We start from the raw sequence: 12,053 nt of genomic DNA, 5'->3' as shown, positions 1-12,053 counted from the left end.
GGAGAGTACGGAGGCAGCTTTTTCAGCAGCTGCTTTTGCCCTTAAAACATCAGTTGTGAATGAGGATCAGAAGCAGTCCAGGGGAGGAGGTCTTTGGGCTCAAAATTGTGATGCCTTGTCACTACTGAAGAAGAGACCCAAGCCATACAGGCACTTACGGAGCCTATTTCCATTGCCCTCCAGAAATACCCTTCTTCCTCTTTTAAATTATATTCCTTTCAACACCAGTGCGAACGCTGAGGTTTTCAATCAACTAAGGGAAATTGTCATAAATTTCAAGGATGATTTCATGTTTGCACCTTGAGTTTTTAATGAAATGTCCCTTAAATCCTAAAAAGGATCTGCTATATGGATTTGTGATAGAGGCTCTCAGGGTCGTTCTGTAGTCTCCAATGCAAACTTACGGTAATTGGTAGAAAGCCTACTTTAAGTTAAATCACTCGTAATTAATGCCTTTATTTTTAACTTATCTATCCAAATTGTGTTGTTAGTGAAGTTAACTTTATGAATTTTTGCGTTGGTGTCATGTGAATCTTACTTTAATTTTAACGTATTGAAATACTCTTTGCCACAGTCTCAGAGAATTTTCTTCTAAGAAACTACTGTGCTGTATTTCTAGTTCCTTTAAAAGTTTTGAATTATCGCATTATCCATGCTGCCATTTTTGTCTTATAGAACTGATTTTTGTTAATATCGTCTAAAAATTATGTTTGACAGTGCAATGCTCAGTTATGGCCAGTTTAGTCATATAGCTAATTTTGTTTGAAAGTCATTAAGTCCTACCATTTCTCATGACTTTCTTGTGTTTTTACAGGGAGGTATAATTTTCCTTTAATTTCTGAAACATTTTAAATGATGTACTCTAATGCTGTTTCTTTCTATTCTTTCTTTATCCAGGAGTTCATGAATCATTCTTCAGAACTTCACTATTAAAAAAAAAGTATGTAGCACAGAACTATTCGGCTAAGTTTTGTTATTCTCATAAATAATGTACTAATTAACAATAAATTTTATTTTTGTCTTTTTATATTTGATTTTAATTTATGTGCAATAACCTAAGATAACCAATAACCTAATGCCCTGAGGCCTTGATGGCTCTTTCCTCCAAATAAAAATGCTATGAAACTACCCATTCGCTCCTGAGAATCAGTTAAATTGTGTGTACGAGTTTGCGGGCATTTAGAGCTGAAGCAAATAGACTTGAAATAATGGAATGGAAAGGGAGATCGTGTTTTAGTTACTTGAATTTGGCGGCAAATGCTGATCTGCCGACGTTAGTGCCATCTGAACTTATATTAAAATAGTTCTCGGAGTACAGGTCAAATGTATGTGATTCAAAAAAGTTTTAGCCAGCGTTCCAGTTTATTTTAAACATCATCAGGGCTATGAAATAAAACATGAGAACAATATAAAATAATATACAATATTTTTACATAAATAAATGTTACGGTGGAGTTAATCAAAATTAATGGTAACAAGGTTTGGCAATAGCCTAGTAACGTAATATCAATAAATATGTAAAAAGCTGAGGTATGTCAAAAAATTTTGTACATTCTGTTCTTATATATTTTTTAAAATTATATCACTGTAAAAAAACTCTATCGTAACAATTATTTATGTAAAAATGTTATATATCATTGTATTTATATTGTTCTCTTGTTTTCTTTCATAGCCCTGATGATAGTTTAAAATAAACTGAAACGTTGGCTAAAACTTTTTTGCATAACATACATTTTACCTATACTCCGAGAACTATTTTACCATGAATTAAACGAGGTCAAGATAAGAAGCAAAAAAATTAATTAGCTTATAGTAGGCGAAACTCTTCCCTGTCAATGGCGTTTTGTGTGGAGCTGGAAGTCTATGCTACGTACTGCCGATCCAGGGTCATCGCAAGAAACAATTGCAGTCATAGGGAAGCAACATGTTGCTCTGAAGAAGCGTGATAAGTTGGCATCGAACATCATTGTGAGGTGCATAACTGACAGTCATCTAGAATGAGCTCAAGGTCAGTCGAACGCATTTCAAATTTGGCAAAATTTAAAGAACACTTTCCAAAGATGCAGTGTTTCATCGCGATTAAGACTGCACAGAGAAATCTCCCTAATGAAGTTCGATCCTTCGAAAATTGACATGGAGCAGCATTTCGCGTTATTTGACCGAAAGGCTAGAGAATGGAAAAACGCGGGGGCTACGCCAGATGGCATCGATATAATCGGTTATCTCTTACATGCAATGCCGGCGTCCTGCAAGATAACTGCAATTTAAACTTTGCAAACAAAAGAACTTGGTTTTTCTTGGTTTCATCAGCAGGCCTATTTTTTTTTAGCAAGGACAGACTAAGATGAAACCTTGCCTTAGCAATTAGAAGCTGTGTTTCATGCTCAGGCAAGGGGAAGGGGCTCAGGCAGGGACGTAAGAGGCTCGGGTGTAAGATTCCGTGGGCAAAGTGGTCAGGGTATTGGACACGGAAGTTATCAGTGCTACATCTGCAAACAGTATGAACGTTGGACACAGGATATTTGAATGTCCAAACTTTAAAAAGGCTGCTCACTGTGTGACTACTCTGGAGGACGGGGATGGAGAAAGCAAAGTTTTCAATGCGGAGTGTAGTTCACCAAATGGGCGGTCAGGGGCAACTGATCACATGACGAATTGTGAATCAGCGTTGATAGATTGTGTGAAACTTAAGGAACCAGTTGTGGTAAGAGTTGCAAAAAGGGGTCAAGTTATGTGTGCTAATAAAAGAGGAACGCTGAAGAAAGAAAGTATCTTTGGAACCAATGTGCTTAATTTTATCATTGAAAATGTGTTATTTGTGCTGGGAATACATTTTAATATGATATCGGTCAATAGATTTTAAATTAAAGGTTTTACGATTACATTCAAAGATGAAGTATCAGCGTTAAAAAATTGTACGGTGTGGGTAAATGGGTACAGAGAGAAAACTTTGTATAGAATGAATTTTTCCGAGAGTGATTCTGGTATTGCTAATTTAGCTTTGATTGAAAACGGAATCTTCGGCATTCCCGTTTTGGCCATACAGGTGCTGGAGGCCTGGAAAAACTACGCAATATAGTCGATGGATCGGTGAGTTTTTTGTAATCAGGTGAGTTGTTACATCCAGTGGCGTAACTATGTGGGGGATGAGGGGATAAATCCCCCAAAGCCTCAGAGAAAAAAAAATATTTAAAATTACTGCTCAGTTTTTAAATGTAATAACTTTATCTGCTTAAAGTTCAATTTTTAGTGCCAAGATGATGTAAAATGTGTTTCCAGGCATTTCATCCCTCAAAAATTTTCCCGGACCCCCGGACGTTACCGGGGGGGGGGGGGTCGCAAAACCCAGGCAATCCCATCCCCACCAAAGCATATTCCTAGTTACGCCACTGGTTACATCTGTGATGAGGGTAAGCAAGTGTCATTACCATTTAATGGTCATAGAATTAGAGCAACCAGACCTCTACAGTTGATTCATATTGATGTTACTGTTTCCTTTACACCCACATCTTATGACGGAAAGAGATTTGTTGTCACTTTTATTGATAATTTCACCCAATTTCATGTATTTCATTGCTGCTACATCATAAAATATATGAGGCACTTGTGAAAGCTCAATTTAATTCGCGCATCAGTAGGTTAAGGTGTGACAATTGAAAAGAGTATTTGTCAAGAGAAATGAACAGTTTCTAGAGAGTAAAGGGATACAGTATGAATTATCAGTTATATATAAGCCTCAATTAAACGGAGTTGCAGAAAGGTTGAACAGGTCTTAACTGGAAAAGGCCAGGTGTATGATTTTAAGCTCAAGTATGCCAAAAACCTTGTGGAACGAGGCTATTTTGGCAGCTGCTTACGTCATTAATATTTTTCCTACCATTGCAGTTGAAAACAATGTCCCAGCCGGTCTTTGGTATAGACGAAAGATAAATGTAAGTAATCTTAGGATATTTGGAAATCCTGTTTTTCTGAAGATTCCCTTCCAAACTGTTTGCGGAAAATTCGGGCCTCGGTCGGGAGCTGTGTACATTGTGGGTTATGCCAAAAATGGTTACAGAACGTTGTGTAAGAAAAATCAGTGTGTTGTTATAGGAAGAGATGTAATTTTTGATGAAAAGTTTTTGTTAAAAAGTGGCAATTTAGTAAAGAATGTTTTTCAGAATGATGAGTATTATGATCAAGAGCAGGATGAGGAGTCGACTCATGAATAAGATGAGGAGTTGACTTATGAAACTCCTATCAAACCGGGCTTAGATTCAGGCAGAGGAGGAAAGGAACAGACATTAAAAAGGAAGTTTCCTGCTGTTCGTGGGTCCCAGAGTGTGACGAATCCACCATGCTGGCATGAAGACTACATTGTAAAGAGTTCCAGTGCAGTGGCTTATGCTATGAGTGTTTACATTTCTGAAAGTTTCTTTGATGATGTGCCAGGTTCATATGGGGATGTGGTAACAAGAGATGATAAAGAGCAGTGGGATGGTGCTATAATAGAGGTATTAAATGCTCTCGAGTTGAATAAAACTTGGACCGTTACAAATCTGCCTGTACGTTAATCATGTTTGCCTTGTAAGTGGATATTTCGCATGAAAACTCATTCGAAAACAATTTATTGACTTTGGTGAAACATAGATATGCTCCTGTAGCACATCTTGTCACCGTTCGAATTTTACTGGTCATAATGAATTCAAAGAATCTTTATGCTTTACCACTAGATGCAAAAAATGCATTTTTGCATGCTACTGTTGATGAAGAACATTTGGAAGAAGAATACATTTGGAAGCATTAAGGGGACTCAACCTTCCCTGTCATCCGCTCGTTTTTACTAGCTTTGGGCGGGTCAAGGGGGCGGAGTAAATGCTGGAAAATTGAAACGAAGACAACCTTAAACTCGTCCCCAAGGATTTCTTTTTTTAAGCCCTAAATTAATGTTTAAAAATACCTGACGAATATTTAAAACCCACGTTTATACGAATGCATAGCCTCATTAACACTGCTGCAGAGTGGTATTTCATACCACCAAGGCGCAGCGGAAAGTGATCGACGACCAAAGTAATTCACAAAGTATTTTTTCCAGGTTTGTTTCCAACGAATTGTAGATTTTACAAAATTAGACCAGATACCATCCTTACAGATCAAATGTTATTCGTGATTCATCATGGACATTTATAAATAAATAGGTCTATCGATGGACAACTTAGTAAGTTAATAGCATATATTGGTTTCTTTTTAATTTAATTAGGGATGTGCGAGTAGTACTTTTTGACCTCGAGTCGAGTTAAAAACTACTCGCGAGTATCGAGTCGCGTCGAGCATAATAATTTCTTTACCAGGCAATACAACAATGCATGCAAGCTCCAACATATTCTCATTTTTTCATTCTCCTTGCAGATTTTCTATTTTGAATGCTTAGCTTGATGTAACAAGGAAAAGATAACGAGGAACGCTGATGGTAATTGAGTCACAATCAGGAGATGGATGAAAATAATGTGTCTTAAATATTTCCATAAGTACAATTGAAATGAATTGACCTATGGTAATATCTTGTCAATATATGTATCCAAACTGCCCAGAAGACACCTCAACAAATATATTTGTACAATTGTAATTAATATTGTATATATAAATGTATCATGCAATATTTGAACCTTTCAAATTCTCATGCAGAAAAACCGATTGTTCTATGTGCTCAGGCAGCAGGTTTTGAAGTCTCCAAGTTACAGTATTACTGTCTGCAGAAAAAAAGTCTTTCGCAACACACTTGTGTAGCTGGAAGAGTACTTTATTTCCAAAGTTGCAAGTTTTAGGAATCTTGGGAAGTTTTATTTAAAGTTATATCAACCATTTATTGACAATGAATCTTGAATATTCATCGAATTTAGTGGACATTGAGAACTAACTGTAGAACTTAGATTCAACTTTGTAGATCAAAAAATAAGTTTTTTTTATTTCTTACTTTGTTTAATCAACCATAGCAACTATATATTATGTTAGTTCAAGAGGGAAAAAAGCACAATGTTGCGTCAAAGGAGTAGACGAAAATTAACATAGGACGTACTTAGTGCTCAAAAAGGCTAAAATCAGGGCGTCAAACACCATAATAAACCGGTATTGCCCCCTAAAATCTAAAAGTTGCATTTTTCCATACAAGTCCTCACAAATTTTATGTATTCCCTCGACGTTTGAGTAAAGAAAGTATGGCAGGGTATGAAGTATCGCATGATAATAATACGCCGCTGGGGCGAAAAACGATCGGACGCCGCTGACCAAGAGTTATTCGGAACCCTCGTCGACTACAGTAGTGGTAGACTGTTACGTATACAGAAGCTGAAACTCCTAGGCATTATAACGCCTCATCGCATTAGAATGACTTATAGACTTTATAAACGATATGACTGCATGAGTTTCATGATAGCGCTTTCCATCGGTAGATTTCTGAACTTACTGGCCTCAACAGCTCTGCAACCAAAACTACTACACTCGACATTCGCAATACTACTCGAATCACTCGAGTCGAGTACCAACTACTCGACTCGACTCGAATTTTCGAGTACTCGCACATCCCTAAATTGAATCACTTATCATGGAAATGATGAAATATAATGAAATTATGGAGATGAATTTAACCCTAGAGGGACATAAAACCGCCATAGTGAATCCCGAATGATAGTTACCATCTTCAATGATATCTTCTTACACGAAAATATGGTCAATACAGATAAAAGAGCATACCACAAAAGAGTGACTACCCTTGACAACTTCAGACACGATTTCCACGTTTTTGTCTGAAAAACACATCTATTTCCTGTCATTTATCGCATGCATGGACAAAATTGCTTTCGGGGACACGATAAAAGGTCATTTTCTCGATAATTAAAGGCAATAGAGCTGACGTATTTGGTCTAAAATATCAAAGAAAGACCAATTTTGTACTCCATTGGAAAAAATGAGTGCTTTTTAAAACGAAATTTAAATTAATTACGTTATCTACGTTTATCGTTAAAAATTTCAAAATTTCGAGACAAAATGGCGAACAGAAGATATTAACCGATTTTGAAAAAAATCATATCTCTAATACCCACCCAGGTACGCAACTTTTGCCCGGCATTACGATTCGCTCCTGAAAAAAGTGGCAAAACGAGGCTCCATATTGATTACTCGCTTTGAGCAACCACTCCAAAAGCCCTTAAATCCTGCACGTGAAAGGGAGGACGGATCAGCGCCGGTGATTCCATTTCAAAAATCTTACCTCATTATTTCATCATAAGCGAATTTTTACAATGAGAAGGAGAAAAATCTCAACAAATGTCCACTCCGTAAACTCAGAATTATTAAAGATGGTTCAGGGTAAGATAGAAGGAGTTAATTGTCACCAAAAAAAAATACTTAAGGTCAAGGAGAAGATATGCGTCCTCTAAAGGTAAAATTTTCACATTTATTACACAGACAAATTTTAATAAGAGCAAACTGTCGACACGTGGTAGTTATTAGCCTTTATGTGGTTTTTCATTTTTAACCCCGAGGTCTGACTTGGCAATGTTAAAAGGATAATAGGTTTATATCGGTTCAGTTCTGAGCCGAGGACTTGGCAATGTTAAAAGGATAATAGGTTTATATCGGTTCAGTTCTGAGCCGAGATAAAGTGATCATAATTTATCATAAGGATACTGCTTTCACGTAAATAACTTTTGTGGAAATCGATGATGGTCCAGACATGATTTTGCACTATCTGCATGATTTGAGATGAAAAGGCCCACCTGTATTAGGCCTGAACGAGAGGCACATTCATGATATGAAGGTATAATAGTAACCCTTGATTATTTTCGAAAGGCAAAACAAGACTTAATGACAACATATAATGAAGCATTAGTCGAATTTATTGACGTAGACGATTTCAGCATGGAGGATAAGCATTCATTTTTTTCCTGCCTTTCTGTTGATGTATAGCGAGCAATAGTGTCTACTATGCTGAGGACTATTTCCTGCTTTGAACAATGAATTGCGTAACTAATGAAATGAGATTGGGATCATATAAAAACATCCCAGAACCACCATAGGGGAGAATGGAGACAAACAGCCTAATTCATTTCAGAGAATGCCAGTACGAAAATACGCACGCTAGATGTCGCCCCAACGGTTCCTCTACTTCCACTAATTTTGCATCCCAAATACGCCATTTTATAATCAATTATTTTCATTTTGATAATTAATGATATTTTTTATTTCCTGGATATAGACAGTTACTTATACCACTTATTTTAAAATAAGTGGTATAAGTAACTGTCTATATCCAGGAAATAATGGAATACCACATAGTTAACCAAGAGTTAGTGAATTTTGATATTTTTTATATTGGTACTTTTCATTGACTGGCTTCAAATAAGTAGATGCTTTCGCATTATTACTTGCACCAACGAAACTACTTCACCAATTATGACAGCCACATTTTATGACATATAAATCTGCTACAAAGCACAATAATGTTCATTCCGCATTTTAAATTATATTCCTATTCAATCTTTTGAATTGAAATTTTATCAAAATTTAAAGAGCACAATTGTCCACGTACCCACTCCGTAAAGAGATAGATTTATTTTCTCACCTGGCGAGGTACACTGCCAGAAATTACCACTTCCTCTGTGAATAACTGAGCTTGACTCTAATAACAAATCAAATATAAAATATTTTATCAAATAAATACGCCAGTTCACAAATGAGGACTCATAGGAAGGAGGCCTCAGCGCCTCCTTGGTCGTTCAAAGGATCGCTCGTACAAGAATATATTAATAAATGAGCACGTACATTTTTAACTATAGCGAAACGCAGGAAACTATTACCTTAAATTACTATACAATTACTGCAGCCTCATGAAGCGGTAATGCAAGTTTCTCTGCTCGTTTGTGGTACGTGCTTGACGGTCATGATCGATCATTTCTTCGAATGCCACTGTTTCGAAAGGTTTGCTCAATTTTATCACTGACCAGCTGTTTTTACTGATGAACCGAGAAAAGCTACATAGATTCCCCTTTATGAGGTATTGAAGAGAAACACAAGTTATTGCATGCAGAATTTATAACATCGTGATCGATTATTTCTTCGAATGTGTCGGTTTGGAAGGTTATCCTAATTTTATCACTGAACAGCGGTTTTTATTGTTCGACCGAGAAAACCTACATGGATTCCCTTTTGAGAGACATCCATGAGTAACACAAGTTATTACATATCTTGTCCTCGCCCCGAATAAAGAACATTACAGCGAAGACGTTCGACCCAAGGACGGGGGACAGTAGTCGACGGCAATCGACCTGGGGAATGAAGGAGTCCAAAGGAGTCGCTATGGGAGGATAATCAGACCGCCGAAGGATTGCGGGACTTGCGACTCTAAAGGCCGCTTTACACGGTGAATTTTCATTCAAATGATCATTCGAATTAAATTCATTCTCCACTGTCCCCTGTGATCGCCAATCTGTTTATGGAGGAATTTGAGAATTCGGTGCTGACCTCTGACAAAAAGAAACCTACCCTCTGGATCCGATACGTGGACGATACATTCGTCATCTGGTCATATGGAGAGCAAGAACTGGAGAATTTTCTACGACACCTCAACAACCAACATGATTCAATCAAGTTCACCATGGAAGTGGAAAAGGACGGCTTCCCACCCTTTCTAGACGTACTGGTGACGAATAAACCTAATGGATCCCTGGGCCAAGGATTCTACCGAAAGGCGACACATACGGACCGATACTTGCACGCCTCCTCACACCACCACCCTACTCAGAAGGCAGCTCTAATCTCTACATTAGTGCACAGAGCATACTCCATCTCTGACCAAGTCTCACTTCCCTCGGAAAAAAGACATTCGGTGACGGCTCCGGCTAGCAGTGGATATCACAGTGACATGGTGTTTAAAAGTACCACAAAGATAGAGAGACAACTAAAATAAGACACAAAGTTCGAAAACGGAAAAATCCTAGGCAGCGGGTTATGCTACAATCCGTTTCGTGGCAGGCACCAGTGAAAAAATCGCGAGACTCCTCAGAAAATTCGACGTTACAACACGCTTCAACTGTGTTAAGACGACTGGAGAACTACTTCTTGGAGTTAAGAAGACTTGGAGTATATCACCTCACGCCTACGAAGGAGTTTACGAAATTGAATGCAGTTGCGGTATGTCATACATCGGGCAGACCGAGAGAGCGGTGAAGTGCCACATACAATAACATAGAAGAGTGGAGAAAAATAAACAATTCCATCTGTCGGCTGTGGCTGAGCATAGTCCTGGACACGACATCAACTGGAAAACAAAAGTCATCGCCAGAGAATCCCGATATTTTCCGAGGTTCATCAACGACCACATGCACCTCTACCACCGGGACGTCGTACTGCCGCACACACCGACGAATCGACCAGCCATCCCAACCCCCGAGACATTAACCATCACCCCCGGGCTCCCACTGGTGCGGAAGAAGAAGAAAAGGAAGAAGACGCCAAAGAAGATCAACGATCTAAGTGACGAACCCAGCCAATGGTGGGGTGAACAAGTTATTGCTTTTGAAGGTCTCTTCCGGAAATACTGCAAATCGAAAAAGATAATTGAGAAAAGTGTCCATCATTTGCACTTAAGATTTATTTTTAATTTGCATACTGTGCAGTTTGTCCCCTACAAATGGCAGATAGAGCAAAGACACTATAGACTACAGTGAAAATGCCAGTGATACGTATCCCCACTCAGTGATCTCCAGTGACGCGTATCAGGCCCACACCAGTGCTATTTATCTATTTATTTATTTATTATTTATTTTATTTATTATTCATTTATTTTATTATTTATTTATTTATTTACTATTTATTTATTTTATTTATTATTTATTTATTCAGAGTATATATTATTGTTAAGTCACCACCGTAATCTACCTTGGCACGTTGGTGAATACTGTGTTGAGTTTATTGTACATAGTTTATTGAACCGTGGTGGCCTGACGGTGGTTTTACGGGTTTCCCACCTCCTTAGGGCAAATGCCGGGCCAACATCACTCCCGTACCAGTGACAAATCCCCAGTTACGCTGAAGAGGCGCAAGCCTATACCAGCTTCAGGAGCTGTTTTCTTGTTAAATGATGCTGATGAAGTAGAGGGACCACATAAACAGATGATGGGTGCTATGGCAAGGGGAATGTTTTCTCAGTGGAAGCAGCCAGTTTATGTTAACTTTGATGCCCCAATGGCGAAAGAAATTTCGGAAGAAGTCCTTAACAGTGTTGCGTTGGTGGGGTACAGGGGCGGATCCAGGATTTCCTTCTGGGAGGGGCACAAGCAAGGCCGTATCCAGGATTTTGTTCAGGGGGGGGCACAAGGATACCTCGTCATACAAAACGAACGAAATGATAATGGGACCGTATTAAAAATCTAGCATATTTTTAAGGGTCTGGGGGGGGGCACGTGCCCCCGTGCCCCCCCCCCCCTGGATCCGCCTATGGTGGGGTACACAGTTGTAGCTGTGGTATGTGATAATGCCAGCATAAACTTAGGGCTGTGGAAACACTTACGTGTTTCACGTGAGAACTCATGGTTCACTCATCAAAAGAGAAAAGTTTGTTTTGCTGATGCTCCTCGCCTTTTAAAACTACTAAAAACCATTTCATTGACTCAGGTTTCATTTTGAAAAACAATCGCCTGATAGATTTTGAGCTTGTCCGCAAATTAATTAAACAAACAAGCACGGAGGTGTCGTCAATGTTTCGGCTTACTGCTTCACATGTTAACTGTGAGAAACATGCTCGGCAAAATGTTAGGCTTGCCACCCAGCTCATGTCTCAAACCAAGGCTGTTGCACTAAGGCATTATAACTTACGGGAAAAAGAAAAAACGTGTAATGCAGCAGATTTTATGGAAATGGTGAACACATGGTTTGATATTTTCAATAGCAGTGTGCTATTCTGTAATATTAAAATTAAGAGTGTATTTGGTGTGGACCTGGAATCTCAACTGGCAGCTCTAGATAAGGTTCAGGATTGTATTCTGCACATGAGATGTCCAGGAAAAAATATTTATTGC

Source organism: Ischnura elegans, chromosome X (assembly GCF_921293095.1).
Source record: "Ischnura elegans chromosome X, ioIscEleg1.1, whole genome shotgun sequence".
Classification (NCBI taxonomy): domain Eukaryota; kingdom Metazoa; phylum Arthropoda; class Insecta; order Odonata; family Coenagrionidae; genus Ischnura; species Ischnura elegans.
Note: the sequence above shows the minus strand (reverse complement) of the source record.